Source organism: Drosophila sechellia, unplaced genomic scaffold (assembly GCF_004382195.2).
Source record: "Drosophila sechellia strain sech25 unplaced genomic scaffold, ASM438219v1 Y_30, whole genome shotgun sequence".
Classification (NCBI taxonomy): domain Eukaryota; kingdom Metazoa; phylum Arthropoda; class Insecta; order Diptera; family Drosophilidae; genus Drosophila; species Drosophila sechellia.
The window spans coordinates 72,922-83,179 of record NW_022611398.1 but is presented as its reverse complement, the minus strand read 5'-3'; the positions used below and the strand labels follow the sequence as shown (position 1 = coordinate 83,179).

General features: G+C 40.0%; 1 pseudogene; it reads right to left on the bottom strand.

The window, feature by feature from the left end:
* Positions 1–4,417: 4,417 nt before the first annotated feature.
* On the bottom strand, positions 4,418–10,258 carry LOC116803449 (annotated as a pseudogene).

Here is a 10,258-nt window from a genome sequence, read left to right as displayed (position 1 = left end):
TGGCGTCGCCGGCAGGACTTGCCCCCGCTGGCATCGTCCCGCCCGTCGCTGTCGTCGTCGCAACCTGGATGAGACGCATCTGCGCCTGATGTGCCTACGGCCAGATCCACTGCGTGCAGCCGCGCGGCCCTGCTCAGCTGCATCCGCTACAAACGCTGGCGAGCCATGGCAACATACGCAACAACAACTTTTACTTCAGCAACCACTAAAACATCAGCAGCCAGCCAGCCAACCAGCAGTCGCTAATCTCCGTGATCCAGTTAACTCAATTACCATTCGATTTAGTTTTACACATGCCAGCGCTTAACTTATTTCCTGTGTTTTAGATCGACAATTAGACCATCCTTGTTGCTACATATGAAATTATAATATTGTATTACCGCCTACACGAACACGTCCCCACGAATCCTGTACATAGGCTCGACAGTTCTCGATACCATTATTTATTTTAATTAAAGCGACGCATAAGAGTGCGATGGTAGAGCATGAGCAATTGCCGCATACAAACCATATATGTGTTAGTGTACATTTACCCGAAATGCGAATCGGCAAATCTACATTTATAAGCGTACGTAGTTAAATGAAATGGAGTCGATCCATCGATGGGTGTCTCACACGCGTCATCGTCGATTCGGTGGAATAGGGCATATATGTATATGTACATGGATGCAGAAACTTGTGCTGAATATAACAATAATGTTAACGTAGTTAATTAGTTTATCCTCGGCTTAGTGATCGACATGAACAATTTAAAATGGCATTAGTAACTCTTAAAAACGTAACCTGAAATAGAAAAGCGAATGCTTTTCTATAACGTAACAACCATCAAGTACTATCCTTAACCCCTAATCGGAACTAATAAGCGTATAAATATGATTAAATCATCCGCCACAAAAAAATCGTATTTTTCTACATTAAATATAAGTGCAAGCGCAAAATAATTGCAGCTTTATCAAATAGATAAATGTTCAAGACACAGGCGTGTCTTGGACGTGGCTCTAGAGGTGGCTCCAGGCTCTCTCGAGTTTTTGTTCGAGAGAGAAAGAGCGGATAGCGCTACAGCAAAGAGCTCTTTTCTTCGCATACAGTGACAGCAGACGACTGTACGTGTGCACACGTATGCTCATGCATTGTAAATTTTACAAAAATATGCCCTTCACCTTAGAAGTTCGTTGACTTTAAATCTATATTATTTTTTATCAATTGGCACCATTTGAAAAATTCTTGTTTTGCATTGCCTTAACGTTATTATTATTATTTAAATAAATCTTAGAAATTGTAATAGACAAATCTATGGCACTATGCAGCCACTTTTTTGGTGAAGGCCAAATTTGCTCTCTTTCCGCTCGCTTACGCTGGGAGCGTAAGAAATCTAAAAATAGAATTTGCTTGCTTGTGTGAGTAAAAACAAGAGGAGAGAACGCGTATATGTGTGCGTGTTGCGCCAGAAGACGATTTTCGGGCCGAAATCAATTCTGATCGAAGAAACGAATTTACATATTTGGAGTATTTCGTAGCAATATGATGAAATAAAATAATAATTAATTATTATCGAATTATCTACCCTCTACATATTTATATTTATGTTGATAATTAATTATGTGTAATATTGGGTTGTGTCTGGAGGCTGCGCGCGCCCTTGCGGTAGCGCCTTAATAGCTTCACGCGTTCCTTCTTCAGCCAGCAAGGAAAACATATTTGTGGCAAATAGGGTTGCAGCCATTCAGGAGCTGACAGATGTCACGGCTTGGCGTTATGTTCCAACAGCTTTAAATCCGTCTGACATCTTATCCAGAGGATCCCTGCCGTCTGAGCCTAGCGAGTCGTCACTCTGGGCGCATGGACCCGCCTATCTTACGGAGCCTGAAAGAGATTGGCCAACAGCTGTTTGACCTGACAAAACTATTATTTCGCATTACCATGAAAGCGATCTTCATGCCGGACCTCGAGCTCTTCTGGGTGCAACTCGATCCCAATATTGGCCAATTGGGGGGAGGAAGACGGTTACCAAAACCGTGAACAGGTGCATCAGATGTTTTCGGATTAAGCCGCGGCTGATAGAGCACATAATGGCGGACCTTCCCAAGGAGCGCTTAGAAGGATCTCACGCTGTTGAGATTACTGGTATAGACTTCTGTGGACCCTTCTTTTACAAGTCGGATACTTGAAACAAGACCGCGGTTAAATCCTACGTCTACGTATTTATATGCTTTGCAACCAAGGCACTACACCTGGAGCTGATCAAGGATCTCTCGACAGTTGCGTTTCTGTGCGGACTCAAGAGGTTCATATGCACCCGACGGAAGCCGAAGCAAATTTGGTCAGACAACGCCACCAACTTTGTCGGCGCCAAAAATGAACTTCTGGAAGTTCGAAGGTTACTTCTCAGCAGCGAGCATCAAGGCTCCGTTCAGAACTTTTACCTTTCGGAGACGATTGACTGGCGGTTCATCGCTCCACGGTCGCCCCATTTCGGTGGACTTTGGGACGCAGCGGTGAAAACGGCCAAGCATCATTTCTACCGCGCTGTGGTTCCCATTTCAGAGAACCCTGCCGATCTGGACGTCCTCACTCAGGCGCATTTTTTCAATGATGATCCGCCTTCGTCGTTTGACTAGCCAGATATAACGGGCCTAAACTATAATCTCCTTTCTTCAGCAAATAATTTGGTCGCGATGGAAGGAGGAATACTTGACGTTGCTCCAACAGCGCTCCAAGTGGCGCACCTTAAAACCTGGGGTAGCCGTGGACAACGTCGTTCTTGTTAAGGACGAGAATCTACCCCCAATGAGATGGCCTTTGGCGAGAGTCATGCAGTTGATTCCTAGCAGAGACGGCGTCGCTCGAGTTGCAGAATTGAGGACCGCGTCTGGAGTAATAAGGCGGGCAGTGAACAAGCTGTGTCTGCTTCCCCTTGAGGACTCTGTTGGAAGCCAAGCTTCCAACGGGGGGAGGATGTTGGGTCATGCAGCCGAAAAGACTGTGCAGTAGACCAAATTATATTCTTTAATATTGTAAGCCGAATTAGTTAGTGGTAGCAGTTGCGATTCCCATAGTGCAAACCGCTGTACGGCGCTCATTCCTTGTTCCTTTTGTATCTACCTACGTTAAACTTGGGCGCTGCATTTCGGCTGTTTGTCCGCCATTTGCCAATTATTCGTGTTTCGGAAAAGACCAAACTTACGCATTCAATTATCGCTATCGTAAAAGAATAACAATTCGTAAATAAACAGTGTCGTAATAAAAACAAACTTTCTTCGGTTTTTTATTATTCGCAACAGCTATTAAAAAAGCTCAATAGCTAAACAAAATCTATATTATTATTGATCAATTGGCACCATGTGAAAAATTCTTGTTTTGCATTGCCTTACATTGTTATTATTACATATAGCTTAGAAATAGTAATAGCCGAATCATAATATCACAAAATAAATTTTTAAAATGACTTTATAGTAGAATAATAGTCATTAGAGTATTCAGCGTGCGGCGTGTGAAAAATTAATAAGGCAATGATTGTTGAGTGCTTGTGTCCGCACTTCGTGCCTCCAGATATGACTTTTGCAACAAACCTTTTTTCAAATTTTTATTTATTTTATATATTTTTATTACTTAAATTTTTAATACTTCGGAAAACTAAAGGTACCTTCTGATCTTTTTTTAATATTTGTAAAATACACATTAAAGATTATGAAATATTTAAAAAAAAAATAAAAACAAACAAAATCAAGTGCACAAATAAAAGTAGTATATATATATTACACATAATTAATTATCAACATAAATATAAATATGTAGAGGGTAGATAATTCGATAATAGTTAATTATTATTTTATTTCATCATATTGCTACGAAATACTCCAAATATGTAAATTCGTTTCTTCGATCAGAATTGATTTCGGCCCGAAAATCGTCTTCTAGCGCAACACGCACAATATACGCGTTCTCTCCTCTTGTTTTTACTCACACAAGCAAGCAAATTCTATTTTTAGATTTCTTACGCTCCCAGCGTAAGCGAGCGGAAAGAGAGCAAATTTGGCCTTCACCAAAAAAGTGGCTGCATAGTGCCATATATTCGTCTATTACAATTTCTAAGATTTTTTTAAATAATAATAACGTTAAGGCAATGCAAAACAAGAATTTGTCAAATGGTGCCAATTGATAAAAAATAATATAGATTTAAAGTCAACGAACTTCTAAGGTGAAGGGCATATTTTGTAAAATTTACAATGCATGAGCATACGTGTGCACACATACATTCGTCTGCTGTCACTGTATGCGAAGAAAAGAGCTGTTTGCTGTAGCGCTCTCCGCTCTTTCTCTCTCGAACAAAAACTCGAGAGAGCCTGGAGCCACCTCTAGAGCCACGTCCAAAAAATCGCGTGCCAAAAAATCGTATGGCGTTACGCATCTTATTTTTCTAGTATCTTTGGTGAGGCTGTGTATCGTTACAGCGAGGGCAGAAGATCTTCACGTTGGACTTGACCCACACGTCGCTGGGGCCCACAGGCAGTGCTTTCTGCCTACAGGAGAGCTTTGGACACACTTCGAAGTCCTCTCTCTCATACTTTGGTGCATATTATCCACGTCTCGCTCCGACATGATGATCATGCCGTACCACTTCTCCTCATCGCCGAATACCTAGTCCAAGGAACTGTCGAACACCGGATTCAGTATCACTTGCAGTGTCTGGTTGAACGTTTCCTGAATGTAGTCGATGGGCACGCGGCAGAGGTTCTCGTTGCCTTGATCCCGAGGAACCAACTGATCCAGCTGCTGTTGTTCTGGCTACAAGATTTTACTGTGATTTGCTAGTTACTCACGGGCTCGACATGTTGCCAGTTCACTCGTATGAAAAATAATAAAAAGTACAGTGCGAAATGACCAGTTATATTAAATAAAATACAATTTATTTATTATATTATATATATTATATTTTTTAAAATTTTTCTTAGTCTAGTAATGACAAAATATTAGATCTTTCATCAACTATACATAACATTCTGAATTTTTATCATTTCAAAAAATTCTGATCAAAATACCGATTATTTTTTTACAGAAAATGGTTTTTATTATATCATTCAAAAATCATTATCAATCAAATTAGTTAGGTCATGTCTCTGCTAAGAGTGCTGGCTAATCGTAGTTGGGCTGCAGCTGGTAACTCTCAAAAATTTCCACACCTCCGGGCCGGACTAAGGTGTCATTCGACCCGTGCCGAAAATCTGCCAGGCTGGGGGCCCGTGTAATAACTATCCCAGTCGATGACGGAGAGTCCGGGCAAGTGGCGTCCGCCCGGTCTAGTTAGCCTTACCCGCGTACTGCGGATCTCTGACCGGGCGGACCTTTTATTTCTCTGCAACTCGTGGGTACTATGAGCAATAGACCAAATAATATTAAAATACCGTGCTGAAAGTTGTAAAGTTGTAAATAAAAAGTTGTGAAATTTCGCAAGTTTGTTGGCGTCGGTCGGAAATTTCTAGAAGCGCGCGAATACGAAATTCGAAATACGAAATCTGCAGTCAGAGTTGGTGAGCACATATGAGCGACTTAAAAATGCCCTAATTGGCGAATTTAAGCGCGCGTCGAAATGTGCCGATGTACATGTACAAAGTTGACGCACAGGAAGAAGAAGAGCGACGAAAGCATGCAAGTTATCCAACCCATGAACATAGCTCCCTTCCACAGTTTATAAACAAATTTCAATTCTCAAATCTCGTCGGCATTTCCTTTGTCTTTGTTTTTGTCATTGCCTTGCCAGCACTCAGCTACCCGCTAACATAAGCAACCCAAACTTAACGTAAACACAGCTTCCGCTTGGAGACCAAATCACGGCCGACTTATTGCGTATCAATCAAAAACTGCATCGATCAGCATAATTGAATTTCACAATGCAGTGGAAAATTTCCAGCATAAAGCTTTTATCGAAAGTTCGGTAATTTTCCGAAAGAAAAGCTTCTGGCCGAGGTTGATTGGATCAGGACTTAGAATTTGAAGATCAGTCTGAAAGAGTCGGGAGTCTGAATCGGGACGAGATCGTCAACAGCTCGAAGCTAAATATAAGCTACCAATAAAGTGTCTCGTAATAGTATAAGTGAAAAAGTTTATCACCATATTAATTTATCACCATGTTAAATAATAAAAAATAAATTTTATTTTTTTAAATAAATAAAGAGTAACAATTTTAATTGGCGCCCAACGTGGGGCGGCGTATTCAAAAGTTCTAAATAAATATTAACGATAATAAGTTAAAAATAAAACGGAACTCGCGCCGCCAACAATCCATATTTTTAGTGGAAAAATTAAAACATCCACAACAATACAACGACACCTAACTAATGTGAAAGTGATCGTGAAAAAACTTAATTGGAAATCAATAAATGCAATAATCCAATTAAGAATTTAACATAAAAAGGTGGACTGAATACTTAATACAAATTACAAGATCATAATAATAATAAACATAACATAAACATAACATAATAATAAAAATTCAGAACTCAACACGAACCCAAAGAAATTCAAACAAATTTAAAAAAAAGGCTATATAAAAAATTGAAGGAAGACCCCAATAAATTATAATCAAGACGACCCAATCGAAGGAAGACTCCAACAAAAAATTATTAAGACCAACCAATTGAAGGAAGACCCCTACCCTCCACCAACTACGCTGAAGGAAGAACTCCCACGGAAAGTATCGTGAGCAGATAGAAACAACACTAAGTCTTTAAATAAAATTCAAAAAATTAAGATTAAGACACAGAGAATACTACATTAAAATTAAATATTACAGTATCAATTTAATTGAAACAATCTGGAAGATTTGATAAATAGTTTTGATAATTTAAATTTAACAATGGCAACCGGAGGTTCAGTATCAACTCTTTCTGCGGGCGGGATATCCAGCGCCAGCAATCTGACAGTGGAATTAATAAACAGATTAATAAATGTACAGTTGAGTGAAGTAACCAGAAAACTTGAAGGGTTAGAAGAGCAGTTAACCGCTAACAAAAATGAGGTAGAAGACTATAAGATCCAAACAATTGACCGAACCATAAAATGCGAAACTACATTAGAGGTAATTAAATCCTTACCAAAGTTCACAGGTGAAATAACCCAATATGTAGGCTGGAGAGAAGCGGCGGAAACCGCAATGAGTCTATATAAAATTGAAAGTGAACAATATTTTATCGCTTTAACAATTTTACGTAATAAAATCATGGGAGCAGCACACGATGCTCTAACCAACCATGGTACCGTTTTAAACTTTCAAGCAATTCTTTCTAGATTGGATTTTATCTATAACGATAAAAGACCAATCCATATACTCGAATCAGAATTAAGCATCTTAAGACAGGGACGCATGACCATTACCGAATTCTACAACGAAGTAAATAAGAAAATGACGTTACTTATAAATAAAACTATAATGACTTATGGAAAGGACAGCCTTATAACCAAGGAAACAAATAAAACAATTAGGAGCAACGCTCTAAGAATTTTTATTTCTGGATTAAACGGTTCAATCTCAGAAACACTCTTCTCTCTTAACCCACCAGACTTGCCAAACGCTTTGGCAAAGTGTCAGGAATTAGAGTCTAACAACTTTAGAGGTCAATTTGCAAATAGGTATAATGGATTTAGGAGTGAAAACAAAAATCAAGGAAACAACCTTAGATTTGCTTCTAGACAGATTAATAATACACCAAATAGGGCAAATAATAATTGGTCGCAAAACGGGTACTTCGGAGCGAATAACAATTGGAATTTTAATAATAATTCCAAAGTTCAACCACCACCGCACCACAACTTCGGAGCGAATAACAATTGGAATTTTAATAATAATTCCAAAGTTCAACCACCACCAGAACCTATGGAAGTAGACGGCTCCATAAGGGTTCAAAATCGTCCGTTTAAAAATTATAATCATCCAAGGAATAATACCAACCAGTGGAATTATAATAATAACCGACACAATTTTAATAATAATTTCCAAAGAAATAATTATAATCAATACCCAGCGCAAAAACATAACACAAGCGCAGGACATGTAAATCAGTCCGAAACACACCCCCCGATAAAACGGGAATCAACGGGAACAGTCAACCAGCCAGCTCAAAAAACAATGAGAATAAATAATATCAACGAGAGCCATTTTTTAGATCAGCACCTTACAGAGGAATGCCCCATATAACAAGGGTAGACAGAAAAACTAAAAGACAATTCAAAATATTAATAGACACAGGAGCCACCGCGTGCTATATAAAAAAGGGTATTTATGAGAATAAAAGGGAATTATCAATACACAAAAGAGTATCTACAGTCATGGATATTCAATCATAAAATATTATCATTTGATAAATATATTTGGGGAACAACATTTATTCTATGAAATTGAGGGTTTAGAATCTGATCTATTAATTGGATTCAATTTGTTAAGAAAGATTGGAGCTAAATTAGATATCGAGAAAGGAATCATGGAGTATAAGGGAAATAAAGAGAAACTCCAATATTTTGACGAGGATAAAAACGATTTGTGTTTAATTGAGGAAAAAAATATTCTTCCATTAAAAGAATATATAATTAAAAATATTTAGATGAGCAAAAGATTTATAAAACCGAAACGGTAAATGCTGAAGGCAGTTTATATAGCTTGGGATCAATGAATCCTGAGCACGCCAGCGTAGATTTATCCGCTAATAAACAATATATCAGTTTGGGATTTGAAAATCCTGAGCACGCCAGCGTAGATTTATCCGCTAATAAACAATATATCAGTTTGGGATTGAAAAATCCTGAACAAGCCGACGATGTTAATTCCGTCAGTCTTAAATCAAATAGCTTGGAATCCACAAATACCGAGCACGTAGTTTTTTTTTTTTTTTTTTTTTGGAGTAACTAATTCTATTTATTAAGATTTCAAAAGGAATCGTTCAGTAATTCCTCTGAACTTAACCTAATGTGTGATAAAGATAAATGAGACCAAGTGGTATCTTAATTATAAAGTACAAAAGAAAATGTAATATGTTATGTAATCCTCCGGGTAAGGAGATCGCTGGGGTGTACCCTCTTCAGTCTTCGGAGAGAGATGGGATCAGCTAGGATAGTTGCTAGTCGGTTCGGGTGGGCCATAAGCCTGTCGGCATAACGGCTGCTGTGGAAATTAATCTGATCCCCAAGAAGGGTAACTTTCAGATCTCTTTCGATGACTATGTTCGTCACGTACCAGGGGAGCCCAGATGCGTGACGTGCAGCTCTTGACTGGACCACACGGAGCCTATTAAGCTGGGATTTGGCGGCAGTTCCCCACACCTGGATGGCATAACTCCACGTTGGAGCGAGAATGGCTTTGATTAAAAGAGCCTTAGAGCTCATTTGAAGTTTGCTGGAGTGGAAGAGCCAGTCGAGCTTTTTTAGCTTCGCCAGTGACTTTGATTTGACCGACGTGATGTGGGCCCCCCATGTCAGTCTCCGATCTAGATGAACTCCTAGGTAGCAGTGCGATCTAGCATTGGTGATAGGGCTTCCATTGAAGGTCAGATCTGTGCAGGTTCCGGGTCGCAGGGAAAAAGTTACACAGGCTGACTTTGAGGAGTTAATGGCCACATTCCATTTGGCAGTCCATTTTTCGATTGCGTGCAGCCATTCCTGGACCGCGTTGGAGGCAGTTTGCAGTGAAGGATGAGACGCCAGCATGGCAGTGTCATCGGCGTAAGTGGCCAGGAGCAGCTGAGCCGGGGGGACTTCGGCGTTGTTTGCGGGAGATGGCATGTCAGCAGTGTACAGGGTGTATAGGAAGGGCCCAAGAACACTTCCCTGTGGAACTCCTGCATGAATCTCCTCCAGGCTGGATCGAGCATCACGCACTGCAACGTCGAACGTCCGATTAGAGATGAACGATCTCAGGATGGCATAGTAGGGAGCAGGAAGGAGAGTTTTCATCTTGTATAGAAGGCCCTCATGCCACACCTTGTCAAACGCTTGCTTCACGTCTAGAAAGACGCCGACCGTGTAGAGTTTGTGCTCGAAGCCATGCGTCACCTGGTTTACCAGTCGATGTATTTGTTCAGGGCAGCCGTGGGACTTCCTGAAACCAAATTGGTGTGGAGGTATATGGTTCACTACTTGCGGCAGTTCCATCAGGCGGGCTAAGAGTATTCTCTCAAAAATCTTAGAGAATGTTGATAGCAGGCTGATTGGGCGATATGCATCGATCTGCGTTGGCGCAGTTGGTATCATTATGATACGTGCTCGCTTCCAT